General features: G+C 59.1%; 1 long non-coding RNA gene across 2 annotated transcripts; it reads left to right on the top strand.

The window, feature by feature from the left end:
• Window positions 1-3,133: 3,133 nt before the first annotated feature.
• LOC103676388 lies at window positions 3,134-8,360 on the top strand. 2 transcript variants are annotated; one of them, XR_005836641.1, is made up of 5 exons: window positions 3,134-3,330; window positions 4,587-4,783; window positions 5,592-5,665; window positions 7,553-7,663; window positions 7,980-8,360. It is a non-coding gene; the product is annotated as an uncharacterized LOC103676388 (long non-coding RNA). The 2 variants fall into 2 exon arrangements; XR_572084.2 differs by having other exon boundaries at window positions 3,134-4,783.
• Window positions 8,361-13,891: the final 5,531 nt, after the last annotated feature.

Raw genomic sequence — 13,891 nt, 5'->3', positions numbered from 1 at the left:
CCGCCGCCGCTCCGCCAGCGCACTCCGGCCGGGCGGTGACGTGGCCGGGCCGGCCGCCGAGCCAGGCGGGCCAGGAAGCGCCGCCGCCCGAGACCCCGCCTCCCGCCCGCCCCAGCGCCGCGGTCCCGGGGCGGGGCGGCCGCGGCCACCCGGGGGCTTCCGGCCGCGGCCTCTGCGGAACCCCCGCGGCCCCCGGGGGCGGCCACCGCGCCCCTCGCGCCGCCTCAGTGCGCTCTTCTGGACCCCGGGTTAACAGGGCGGGGGCCGGGGTGGGGTTCCTCCGGCCAGCGCTTGGGGGCTGGAAGTAGCCCATAAATTTGACCCACGGCCCCTGTCACCATCAACCTGGGGTTCAACTCCTCCTTCCTCGGAGCCGGACACCCCGCCCTCTCACCTGTTCCCTGAGGGAGCCGCCTTGCTCCGCCCTGACCAGTAGGAGGGGAAGGTGGTAAGCCGGGGCCCTCAAGTTTGGAGTCGGGCTGACCGCGGGTCCAGCCTCCCCGCAGTGGGCTCCGGTCTTGGCCTCGGTTGACTCGTCTGTAGAATGAGGTGACTGTATGAAAGATGTCTGTCAGGGAGATCCAGGGCCCCCCTAGTGCTTTCCTCTCCTTGGTATGACAGATGAGAAACAGGAGCACAGGCCAGGACACTCCAGAGGGCCGGGGTGTTGGCCACCAAGGTGGGAGGCCGGAAGCGTGAAGGTGAAGGACACCTCGGGGCAGGAGTCCTCCCCATGCTGTGTGGCCTGAGCAGGTCCGCCCACCCTCTCTGGGCTTTCCTCTCTGCATCTATAGGGGTGGACCGCCTAAGCTAAGGGCCCTTATTACCGCCCTCCTTTTGACCCCAGTGGGCCCTTGTCCCACGCAGGCCCTTCATCTCTTCCTAAACACTGGCCTCCTCCCACCCCCATGCCCACCACAGCCAGAGAGGCTTTGCTATGATGGAATCTGTCACTCCCCAACCCGTCACCCTCCCATGGCCCGCTCACCATGACTCCCAGGGCAAGGCAGTCCTCTGAGACTCAGCACGTGGTCCGAGGGCCAGCAGCATCTGTCTCACCTGCTGGGAATGCAAGATCCCGAGCCCCACCTCACACGCACTGACTTCGAATCTGCGGTTCAAGAAGATCGCCGGCTGATTCTTGGGCACGTGGAAGTTTGAGAGGCACTGATCTAAACGACACTATGAGGGAGGTACCACTATTATTCCCACTTTACCCTGGGGAAACTGAGGCACCGAGAGGTTAAGTCATTTGCTTAAAGTCACGCAGACACTAAGTAGTGGAGCCTAGATTCCAACACATAGTCTGACTCCAGGGTTTACGCAATTAGTGCGGTTTTTTAAAGATTTTATTTTAAAGTAATCTCTACACCCAATGTGGGGCTCGAACTCATGACCCCAGGATTAAGCATTGCATACTCCTCTGACTGAGCCAGCCGGGCACCCCCAGGGTTTATGCAAATAAATGAACACATTACTCTGTAGGTCACTGTAGGAGATGATCTCTGGTACCAGAGATGGGTGAGCAGGGGTGGGTGCCCATTTGTCAAAGATGCTGCAGTGGGGGCTCCTGCCCTGGCAGGGAGGTTGGGATGACAACAGCCTTCAAGTACGGAGGACTGACTGGGTGCCATGCATGGGTCAGGCACGTTAGTGAGCTCTCTCCATTCAGCCTCGACAGGCACCCTCCCAAGTAGGCTTTGCGTGCTCACTTCGCAGGTGACAGCTATGGAGGTCCAGGGAGGTGAGGTGCGTGGGCCAAGTCTCTCTGGGAGGAGGAGTCAGGCACTCATGTCGGGGCTGTGACAGATTCTCAATGGGCTGCTCTGTCTGTTCCCTGCTCCCCCCTCCCAGTCCTGCCCAGATGCCTCTCTTCCAGCGTCGCCCAGAGAAGGCGGTGGCTATTTAAACCCCTCAGGTGTGGCTACGGTTCTCGGCCCTACCAGCTGGCATCTCCTTCTCAGCGCCCACCTCCTCCCCGAGCCAGGGAAAAGCACGTGCATTTGCCATTTGGTGAAACATCTGTCCTCCTGAGAAGCAGTCCCAACTGCCAGCGGGGGCTGGAACAAGGCTAGTCTCCTTTTCCCTCTCTTTCTCCAGCACCGCCCCCCCCCCCGGAGAACTGACCAAGGCCAGGGAAGGTCTGAGAACCATGGTGGTGGAAGGGAGAGAACCCAGGCTGGGTGGCCCCAGGGCCAAGATCTTGTCCTGGGCCTGCCACAGTGGTCTTGAGCCTGCCAAGTCCTCTCCTTGGGCCTCAGCTTTCCCATCTTTAATGGGGATAATAAAGAGGAAAGTATTGCCAACTAGTGACCTGGTCCTCCTGGCATCTAGTCTTTCCAGTCTCCCCAGGAAACCAATACTCTCTCTGTCTCAAGACAGAGAGCTCATCACCCCCATTTTAAAAAGATTGATTGATTGATTGATTTGAGAGAGAGAGAGAGAGAGAGAGAGCCCACAAGCACTGGAGGGGGCAGAGGGAGAGAAAAAATTTCAAGCAGATTCCATGCTGAACGAGGAGCCCAACTCGGGGCTCATTCTCACAACCCTGAGACCATGACCTGAGCCAAAATCAAGAGTTGGCTACTTAACCGACTGAGCCACCCAGGCGCCCCATCATCACCCCCATTTTACAGATGAGGAAACTGAGGCTCAAACTTGTCTCTTGCTCCCCTGGGTCACATAGACCCCTCTCCCCAAACTTCTACCACTCTGTTCTTAGTAATGAGCCCTGCCTTTCTCATACCTACCCCATCTTTAAGGTGGAGCATTTTTCAAAGCTCCCTGTGGAGAAGAGGGAAAATCATGAGCTCATTTAAAACCCTCAGCCCTCGCCCATGCCAGCACTTTGGCCACCTGCACCATCAGACACTCTCTGTCCCTGATGCTGGGTGGTTCTGGGCACGTCCCTCATCCCTGCGAGCCTCACTTTCCCGACACCCCAAATGTGTCTGCTGTAGGAATGCCATTGGGGGGAAGCCAAGAGGGAAATTTCCTTCAGCTGGAAGGGCAAGGGTTCTTTTTTCCTCATTAACAAAGCAAATTGTATATTCAAAGTCAAAGGAGAGAGAACGGGGGAGTAACTCAATTATAGGGAAAAAATGTGTATAGTAATCTCTTTTCCTTCCTGGTCCTAGCTCATTGTTACACTTCACCGCCCTATTGAATATTCTGCCAATTGCCTCAAATTCTGTGCGGAAGGAGAGTGTGGATGTAAAGTGAGAACCACTATCCTGAGGATACTTCACCGCCTAATTGGCTGCCTTTCGCTGGGCAGGGCCCTGGAAAGAATGGGGAGCTGTGGGTCCCTGCTCCTGGGACTCCCTGCAGGTCAGTAGGGGCCGCTGTGGCTTCCTTACACGCATACACGAGTGGATGCTCCCCTGTGGAAGGAAAGAACTCTTCCCAGGCAGCCCGAGGTCCCACTCCAGGGGCTCGGTCAAGTCCATTCCCTAACCTGGGCTGAGGGCAGCCATTCTCTTCCTGCGGTTCTGCCCCAGGTGTTTGGGAAGCACCCCCCTCCCCAATATCTTTTGAGGGACATGCAGCAGGGCAAGTGCAGTCCAGTTTTTGCACAGCAGGAAACCAATGTGCCAACCCTCTCCTCCACTGTCGGATCCAAGCATATTTGTAGAATACCAGCTGTGTGCCGGTGCCTCACAGGTTGAACCTAGAGGCAGCCTCGAGGAGCCCTTGGGGCACTGTGGGTGGTGGTGTCTGTGCATGCATTAAATATAGCACAGATGGGAGTAGTTACCCTGGGTTGGCAGAGAGTGGAGAGGAGGATTGCAGTTAGGAAGGCTTCAGATGATGCCCCAGTGGGTTTTGCAGGATGAGTAGGAGCTTGCCTGAAGGACAAAACCTGGGAGAAAGGAGTAGGAGTCCCAAATAGAAGTAACTAGGTGCAAAGCACAGAAATATGATACAACCCACTCTCCCAGCACATTTTATTTGTACAACTCTTTAAAAGAGGCCAATAAATGGGAAAAGAGAGGGGAGGGGGGAAGGACGAATGTCAAGGTTAGACAGATCTTTGTCCAAGTCTCAAGTTTCACCACTTACTGATGAGCTGTCGGAATCTGGGCAATTCGTTTTATCTTTTCAAGTCATACTGTTCTCATGGGTAACCTGGGTATAAACCAAGTACTGACTTCGTAGGTTAGTTATGAGAGTCGAAGTTAGCTAGGTACCTAAAGCGCTTTGCAAGGAGTAAACCACTCAACAAATGTCAGTCCCTTGCTCCCCTTTACGGGACACCGAGGCCCAAAGAGGGCCCGTAAAGCAGAGCCAGGAGAAAACACAAAAATTCTGTGTTCTCAGAAGGCGAGCACTCCCTCGCCGGTTTATTCCAGAAGTGCAAAAAAAGACAATTAAAAATAACCTCTGGGCCCGAGGAAGCCTTCTGGGGCTTTAGAAGTGTTCTGTATCTTGCTCGAGTGGTGATTACACGGGTTTTATGCATATGTAAAAATCCATCGAGCTGTACTCTTAAGACGTATTACAGTTTGTAAGTTACACCTCAATTAAAAGAAAAAGAAAAACATAACAAACCTTGCGACGCGGCCTCCCTTCGCCAATGGCGACAGCTGTCTTTCTGAGACACCAAAAACCACTCTGCGAGCGGGGCAAGCCCAGTGCCCTGCGCTCGGAGTCGTGCTCCGCGCGCCTCGGCCGCGGCGAGGTTCCCAAGGCAACGGCAAGCCGCTCGCCGCGTCTCCCGAGTGACGAGGCGTCAGCGAAGACCCGGAGGCCGGATCGAGGAACCGGAGCCACGGAGCGAACGGTGCGCGGGGGTTGTGGGGTGGTGGCTGGAGAGAGATGGTGGCTAGCCAAGGGCGGAGGGGAGCGACTGGTGCCCTTCGTCCTTGTGCTGGCATTCTTGAGGGCCTCTGGCAACCACCGCTCCCTAGCCCTGTGGCCACAAACTGCTGGGTGAATACACCCCTGGGATTCACTCTCAGCTTTCCAGGTGGAGAGATGGACCGCCTGGCTACTCCCCAATATCACAGAGAGAGGCAGGGACCCAAGCAAGCCCCAGTGGTCTGCTTTCCAGTTTCTGCAGTCCGGCCAAGTGGAAGGCTCGTAGGTAGAGCTGGGTGCGGGCACCTTCTTGGGCTCTGGTTCCAGCTCAGCCAGGAGCTTGCTGTGTGGTCTTCAAGTCCCCTCTCCTGCCTGTGTCGCAGAGATGCGACAGCACCACCAATATCTCAGAGTAACTGTTACCAAGTGTGTGAAATTACGAGTGTCAAAGTGGCTTATAAACTGTAAAGTGTTGCGCACCTGTTAAGGACCATCGCTGCTGCCACTCTATTGTCTTCTTGTCCTCATCATCAGTCCAGCCCCAGCTGCAGGCTCGGTGACAACCAGATGCCCCGTGAACCTGGGGCTCCCAACTCTCCATGCCCAGAGGTTTGCAGTCTCTGGGTGAGAGTTCCCTCCAGGATGTCCCCCTTCCCGAAGAATGGACCCAGCGTAGCTCTCCCAGGCCCCAGGGATCCTTGGATCCCCAGACCACCTACTAGAGGGATTCACAGAGACAGCAGCCTCCACTCACCCTTCTGTAACCCTCCTCCTAATCTCCTACCCCGTAGCTGGATCTAGAAGTCCCCCACCAAGTGAGGATGTCTGCAGAGTCCAGGACGTGGCTCCTGCCCAGAACCTGATGGTAACACCATTTAACGCTCTTTGGATGCCACATGCTGGGCATGTGTTTGTACGGTCGTGTATTCGTGAGCTGTGAGACCGTATACACATCGGGGTGCGTGTGTGTACACGGGCCAGGCATGCACGCACGCACTGGTGTTTGTGTGTACTTGGGATTCATACTGGAGTATGTGTATGTAAATGTGTGCATTTATGGCTGCGTGCCGTGTGCCCGCAGGTGTGTGTTGTGTATTTGAGGCATATGTGTTCACCCGTGCATCTATTTGTGTCTTTGGTGAATATGCCCGTCAAGGGGGCATCTGGGGCCTGCACTTGTGTGCACAGGTGGGTGTGTCACACTGGGAGGGCTGTAATTGTGCACGTGTAGGAGTGTGCTGGGGATTGTGGGTGCAGGGGCTCTTTTCTCCCCCGTCTCCCCTCATCTGGGTGACCTTCCTCCAGCTGAGGGCTGTGGCTGAGACCACAGGCATGCCCAGACTAGCTCTTGCCCCCCTGCAGACCAGGGGCTGCCCAGGTCATCGGCTTGCGCCAGTCTTCGGGCAGTACAGGCAGTGGGAGCAAGGGCGGGTGGGTGAACCTGGGTCCAGGGCTCGTGTGCCACCCCCTCCCCTCCTGGCCTCCTCCCCTCCCCACAGCAGGAGCAGCAGCGGGAAAGGTTGGCGGAGGGGGGCTATTTTGGGAGCGTCTCCTTAGCAACAGCTGCCACGGCCGTCTGTGGCGGTTTCTCTATAGGTGCTAAAATATTCCACCCTGGTGACTACTGAGTGCTGGGGGGTGGGCGAGGGTAGGAGTGGAGGACGGGAGAGACCCCTGCAATCTTCCATTCCCAGGGCATAGCCTGCTGGGATGGGTCTTGGCCCTCTGGACTCCCCTTGCCACTTTCCCCCTCATCGGTCCCCACCCCTCATGGCTGCTGGGACTTTAGAGTTCGGAGGCAGGCCAGCTGTGTCCTGGTCCGATTTCTAATCTAAGCAGCTGGGCTGCCTCTGTTTGTCCCATCTGCAGAATGGGTTGGCCAGACTTTAAGGAACTCTCTAAGTCCCAACCCCCTAGACTCTGTGACTCTGGCATATTGAAGGGGCCCGTCTGGTGTACGTCCCCTGCGCCTCCCCCCGCTTGGCCTAGGCCCTCTCACCTGCAGTCCTCCCGGCCCTCTGCACAGGCTCTCAAGGGCTCTGTGGGACCAGGGAGGCCTGGCTGGGCTCCCAGAGTGAGCCAGTTCGTGAGTGCTCTGCTGGCCTGAAACGACCTTTCCCCCAAAACTGGGAACCGATTCACTTCTGGCTCAGACCCTTGTTCACTCCCACTCAGACCCTGGGCAAGGCACGTCCTCTCTCTGCATCTCCATTCAGTTTCCTCACCTGTGAACCAGGGATAGTCAGAGTCTCCCTCATGAAGACATTGTGAGAATCAGATCTGAGAATGGAAAATGGGCCGATGTCCAGTTTTTTGCCATCATTACCCATCAAACTTCAGAGCAAGTCTCACCCTTCCAGAGAGCTGTCCCTGGCTATGTAACAATATGACCCATGCCTCAGTTTCCCCATTGGTAACAAGCACCTGGATCATACAGTTCTTGTAAGGGTTAAATTAGATGATGCCTGTGAAGGCCCAGAATGGTGCTGGGCTCATGGTATCACCCCAGGGGGGGCCTGTTCTCACTCCTTCCGGGGGGCGTTTCTGTGTTGAATGATGACAAAGTCTACTTGCCCTTTGGGGACCCAGTCCAGACTGTCCCATATCACAGATGAGGCTTCTGAGGTCCAGAAAGGATAAGCAACTTGCCCAGGGTCACCCTGGTTCTGACATGCAAGCCTCTCTCCCCTGCACACCTGTCTCACATTCCTCCCCACCTCCACCTTCCCACCCCTGCCCTTCTCAAATACAGGCTGGACAATGGTAAATTCTCCCCCAGTCTTCTGTCATCTCAACAGTGGGACTATTATCCTATGCCACGACAGGGTGTCATACAGATGAGGACACTGAGGCACAGAGAGAGGTGAGCTGCCCAGAGTCACACAAGGCTTGGAGGGGAGGGACACTTTTTCCTGGGGTCCCTGAACCTCTCTCTGGCTGGAGCTGCCCTTTCTGCCTCTCCCCACCTCCTCCCAGTCCACCCTTGGCCTCCACCAGACCCTCCTTAGAGGAGATGAGCAAGGCGGCGGCGGGGGGGGTTGCAGCCCCAGGACTAGCAAGTGACCATTACCAAATGTTTCCTTTCAACCCTACGACGTCACAGCCACCAGGCCTCCCCCTCCCATCAACCAGAAGTCACTGTCCCTGAGCCCCCACCTTTTCCTTAAACTTGTGCCCAGTGACATCGAGTCAGGACTGATCGCACAGGAACAGAGGATCTGGATGTGCAGATGCGTCTGTCTCCATCCCCCCGCACCCCACATCTCCAGGGCCCCTGGCTAGGTGAAGACACCACAGGTCATTCGCCTCACCTGCAGCCTCCCAATTTCCACGGAAAGATGTGATGGTGACCAGGCACTTATGTGACCCAGGATTCAGATCGCTGAAGTCCGTCCATCCGTTCACACCGAAGACGCACGTGAAGGAACGCCAGTCCTGGCTGCCTGCTTGTGAGGACACCGCAGAGTAATGAGGGAGATGGCCATGGAATGGCTCATCCGCTGCGGGGCTCTGCGCAGTGTTGAAGGGAGCCCTGAGAAAGGATGGTCCCGTTTACTGAACACCTACTCTGAGCCGTGACTTTCTTGTGCACCTGCCTCCCCTAATCTGCCCCTGTGAGGGGAGGGACTGTTAGGGACCCCATTTTACAAACCGGTTTGATACAAAATTGGAGTAGCAGGGCCGGATGAATGAGTGAGTGGGTAATGAATGACTTCTGCTGGGGGCATCAGGAGGCCCTCCCCGGGGAAGCAGGGGGGAGACTGGGCTGAGAGAGCAGCAGGCATTCTCTGGGCAGAGAAGGAGGAAGGGCACTTCAGGCAGGAAGAACAGCACGGGCAAAGGCAGAGAGGTGCGGAAGCATCTGGTATGTTCTGGAATCTGTGGGAATCAGGGTGTATGTGTGGGTATATAGGGTGCTGGGTAAGGTGGGGCCTGACTGTACATCATGCTGAGGAGTTGGGACTGGATCCCAACTGGAGGTGGGGAGGATCCACAGAGAAGAGAGACAGTCATGGTGGTTAGTGTGTTGGACACATGCTCGGGGATCAGCTTGGAGAAGACGCTGGAGATTTTGTCTTCAAAAAATTCTCAATCCGGCTTTGGGGTGCCTTAGTCTCTCTGCCTCTTAACTGAGACTAGCCACAGATGGCCAAGCTCCCAGGGAAGTTCTTCTGCTGTCTAACAATAGGTGCTCTCTCCTCCTCCACCCTAGAGAAGGACTGTGAGGTGCTGGGGACTGCTACCCATAGCCCAGAATGTGGGGCCCAGACCTGGGGCACACTCAGACCGGGATCCTTCCTTGTAAAGACAGTTTGGAGTAATAGGGACACAGAGAATAAGAGACTGGGGTTTGGTCCGGCTCTGCCACCTCTGGGTGACCTTGGACAAGCTCATGACCCTCTTTGGCACTCAGTCTCCCAGTCTATAAGATGAGGGTTGCTGTCTAGGTGACTGTGATGGTCCCTCCAGCCATGCCACCTCGGTCTGCCGGAGCACAGTGCGTAGGGTCCTTAAGTGCCGGTACTTCAGGAGGGGAAGGGGATCGCTGAGCAAAGTGGCCGGGAGCCTCCGAACCCAGGACAGACCCTCTCCCACTTACCCCCTTCCCGGCCCAGAGGAACCCAACCGACCTGCCCCTGGGGGCTAGAAAACCCGGAGCGGATCCTCGGAATGGGTTCTGGGAGGAGCGCTCCTGGAGGGAGGAGGAAAACCCGGGCAGGATCCGGGGCAGGAGCGGGGCCCAGCAGCCCCCAGCCCCCGGCCCTGCCCCACGCGGCCGGCCGACCGAAGGGGCTTTGAAGACCCGCTGGGCCGCGGGGAAGGGGCCGGGCCGGCCCGGGCCCGGCGGGCCGCCCGGGGCCCGGGGGCCCGGGGGGGGGGGCGCGCGGCCTCCGCACTGGGGCGCGGGTCACGTGTGAGGAGGGGCGAAAGTCTCGCAAAGCGGGGCGGCGTGCCGCGAGTTGGGAGTTCTCGGCGCGCCGCGGGCGGCGGGAGCTCGGGCTCCCGGGCGAGCCGGGGACGCGGCGGAGGCGCGGGCCTGGGTCCGAGACAGCGGGGGCCGCACCGAGAGTGGGAGGGAGAGAGAGACAGACAGAGAAGGACAGACGGAGACCGGGAGGAGGACAGATAGAGACGCGCAGGGGAGAGAGACAGGGCAGAGGCGGAGGGAGGCAGGGGAGACACTGGGAGGGCGGCCGGGAGAAGACAGAGACCCCGCAGGGAGAGACGGAGACACCGGCACGGGGACCGAGGAGACCGGCAGAGGGACAGAGGGACAGAGACCCAGGGGGGCAGCCGGGGTGGGAGGCGGCGGATCCCGGGCCGGCCAGCCGCGGGGTTCTCGGGGCCGGGGCCGGAGGCGAGCGCCGCGGGGCAGGGAGCGGAGCGCAGGGCGGGGGACAGCTCGGAGTGACAGCGCGAGAACAGCGGGGGGCGGCGGAGGGCGGGCGGCTGCGGCGGGGGCGGGGGGCGCGAGCGCGGGCGGTCGAGAGCCATGGGCCCCCGGACCCCCGCGCTCTGAGCCGGGGCCGGCCCGACGATGCTGACGCCCAGGCGGCGCCGGGGGCGCGGCGCGGGGCAGCGCTGAAAGTTGGGCGGCCCGCGGGGAGCGGCGCGGGACGGCCCCGAGGCGCGGAGACCCGGAGACCGACGGACAGACCCACAGGCAGCCGGGGAGGGGGGCGGCGCCGGCCCGCCGAGTTCGCGGGGAGGGGGCGCCGGGACTCCCCTCTCCCCGTCCGGGACGCCGCCCGCCCGACCGCGCCGTGGGATGTAGAGCCGGCTCGCCGCCTCCTGGACCTTCGTCGGACCCTCCGCCCCGCGGTAAGCCGGGCTCACGCCCACCGCCGGCGCTGTCCGTCTGTCTGTCCGGCCGCGTGCGTGTCTGTGTGTCCCGTCGAGGGGGCGGATGGGAGCCGTTGGCCCCGTCCGCTCAGCGCCTTATCCCTGCGGGTCTCGGATGCCAGGCGCGCGTTCCGCGCCGTCCCGGGAGCTGGCAAGCTCTGTGGCTCTGTCGCTTTGTCCGTCGATCTTTCGGGAGCGTGAAGGTCTGGGTTGTGGCCAGAAAGGCGGAGAGGGGTGGGTAGAAGAGGCCTTGACCTCCTGCCCCGGCCACGACCTTTCCCTGCCTCCACCCACCCCCAGTTGTCAGCCGCTTCTGAGGAGCTTCGAGGCAGGTGACTCCTGCCTCGTGGCGAAGGGTGGGGGGGGGTCCCCTTTCCACTTCCCCGGCTGCAACCTGTTTGCAAATGGCCCTCTGATCCGACAGAAAACAACATCCCACTTCTCATGCTTTGAGCATCTACTTTAGGCCAGGTGACCCCAAGGTGGGGGGACAGGGGTCCAGTCAAGGAGGTAGTTCACATTTCAGAGCCGTAGAGATGGAGGCTGTGGAGAGAGGCGAAGACTGCTCTTCTCTCCCTACAGGAGAGCCCCAAGGAAAGAGAGGTCTGAATGAGCCCCTGAGCAGGGAAACTTCCCTGCCTCCCCACCAGCATCAACATCACACTTCTGCCTTCAGGGCCTAGGCTCTAAAATGGGGAGAGGATGCCGGGAGATGGTAGGTGGGAGTGTGGTGGAGGGACTAGAGGCAGGGCAGGCTGGCGAAGTTGGCAAGTCAGGTCCTTGAGACCAGTAGGGTGCTGAGCAAGTGGTTGAGGGAACGGGGAGCTGAGGGACGGAGGTCCCAGGGCCACGGGTGCAAGACCCAGAGAGGAGCCAGACCCGTGTGTGTGTGTGTGTGTGTGTGTGTGTGTCCGGAGTTTGGGGAGCTTACGGGGAGGACTTTTGGGGGCCTGAGAGCCACACTGTAGCCCTGCCTTGGCCTGGGATGAGAGGAACAGAAGCCAGAGGAATGTGGTGGGATAAGATCTGGGTTGCAGACCCAACAAAGGCTATTGGCCATTGAGCTGACCCGTATCCAAGTTGGAGCCTGGAGGGCTGAGCCTAGAACATTCGACTGTTCTCCACAGGGAGGAGGGCTCCTTCTGGGGTTTTCCACACTGGGAAGTGGGCTTCACATACCCTACATGCAGGCTCCTGGAATCAGCTCACTAGCTGAGGGACCAGCACCCTGAGCAAGTGACCCTCAGCTTCCGTATCTGTGGAATGAGGACACAGCTCTCTGCCCCACTGACCTCCAAGGGCTCAGATGAACTGAGAGCTGTTCACAGGTTGGGGAGAGTGCTGGGCAGACGACAGTAAGGACTCATTTTACCTTTGAGAAGGTGAACAGCTAATGGGGAGAGAGGATATGGCCTCAAATAGAGGATTGACCAAAAAGGGGATTGTCCAGAAATTAGAGGGGGACCTGGGGCTTCGAAGCTATTCCTCAGGAACCTTTGGTTACCCTTCAAAAGGAAGCTCTTCTCCCGGGGCGGGGAGAGCCTCTGGGGTGACTGGGAACAGACGGAGCTGGCCTTGAGTATCTGCTGGGTGACCTTGGGCAGCTGGCTTGACCTCTCTGGGCCTCAGTGTCTTAACTGGAGAATGGGGATGTTGGTACTGACTTCATTGGGTTGCTGAGTGATTTACAGACGATGTCAGGTCTCTGAAAGCAGCTTGCAAAAGCCTGGAGCATAGTAGGTTCTTAGACATTTGCAGAACACAGAATGAAGTAGGTCTAGGAGATGCTGTGGAAAGATTTCTTAGCTTAGGATAAGAGGGAAGGGGAGGAGGAACAGTGTAGGCTTACAGGGCGGGTTGGTTCTTAATGTGGATCTGGGGGAGGCGGGGGCGAGAGCTGAGGGGGGTGTGAGGAGGAGGGGGCCCCTCTGCAGGGACCACTGAGTCACGAGGACATGTAAGCGACATGACAACCAGCAACATGGTAACCAGGAGACTAGTGGCGGTGGGAAACGGAGCTGGAGCGGTGTGTTGGGGGGGCAGGACTGGCAGTCCTGGGGCTGGAGGGTCCAGGGAGGAACCAGGCTGGTCTCTCAGAGTGAGGAGGGGACCCTGAGGCCAGGTGGGCTGGGGCGGACGGGGGGCCAGGGTGGAAGGAGAGGAGGTGACTCCGGGGTCTGCCGGGCAGGGGGGCTTCTCCTGCACCTCCCCAGGCTCCTCGCTCCTCTCCTCCACATCTCCACTTTTCATGCCTCTCCCCCCTAGGATGCCAAATTTGGCTCACGCAATCTGTCGTCTCTCTTCTGAGATTGGCACCGGGACCAAAGCCGAGTGCATTACATGCATTACATCACCGCCGCTCCCCCTGCACGAGGAGAGGGAGGGACGGAGGGCCGGGGGGCAAGCGGCCAACCTTCAACTTTCATTCCTGTCTTCCTGCTCACTCTTGCCGCCTCAGTCCCAGGGGGTGGGGGCTTCCGGAAGCAGCCAGGCAGGGCCTCGAGGCAGGACAAGGGCTCCGATCTTGGAAAGACCCCAGGGCCAGGGCAGGTCAGACCGTGTTGCTGTCCCCTGGCTAGGTGGCACCGGGGCGGCAGGGAGCCCAAGTTCAGGACGATCTGTCGTTGCCTCGCCGGGTGACCTTGGGCAGGTCCTCCCGCCCCATGCCCTGTGCAGGTCTACCTCTGTGTGGAGGACAGTTGGCCACTCGAGATCTTGGTGAGTGTCCTGAGAAAAAGATGCCCCTGAGCCCTGCTGCTCTCCTGGGCACAGAGGAGGAGGCCGGCATTTCGAACGGCTCTGTGGCTGACCGCCGCCTTATGGCTCCATCTCCACACCTGTCAAATGGGGACGAGAGAACCCTCAAAGGCACGAGGTGTGAAAGAGATAGTGGACGTGAAGGTGAGAGACAGGGGAAGAGACAGGGTCTCTGGCCCTGAGCCAGCAGACCCTCAGGGCCCAGTGGCTCCCTGCGTGCTGGGCGGGAGGTGAGGGGGCAGTGGGATAGCAGCTCAATACGACAGAAGGCCTGGAGCTTAACTCCCTGGGCTGATGTCCTCGTTTTATAAAAGTGGAAACCGAGGCCCAAAGAGAGAAGTAGGCCCCCACCGCACGGTCACAGTAGTGGTTTGGGGGTAGAGGAAGTAGAGCTGGGGCCCGAACCCAGGGCTCTGGCTCCCAGGCCTGCCTGGAAGTAGGTGGGCAGGTAGGCAGATACACACCCTGTGGAACGCTCTGGCAAGACCGG

The sequence above is a fragment of the Ursus maritimus genome, unplaced genomic scaffold, assembly GCF_017311325.1.
Source record: "Ursus maritimus isolate PB19 unplaced genomic scaffold, ASM1731132v1 scaffold_21, whole genome shotgun sequence".
Lineage (NCBI taxonomy): Eukaryota > Metazoa > Chordata > Mammalia > Carnivora > Ursidae > Ursus > Ursus maritimus.
This window is presented reverse-complemented; position numbering and strand designations above follow the sequence as displayed.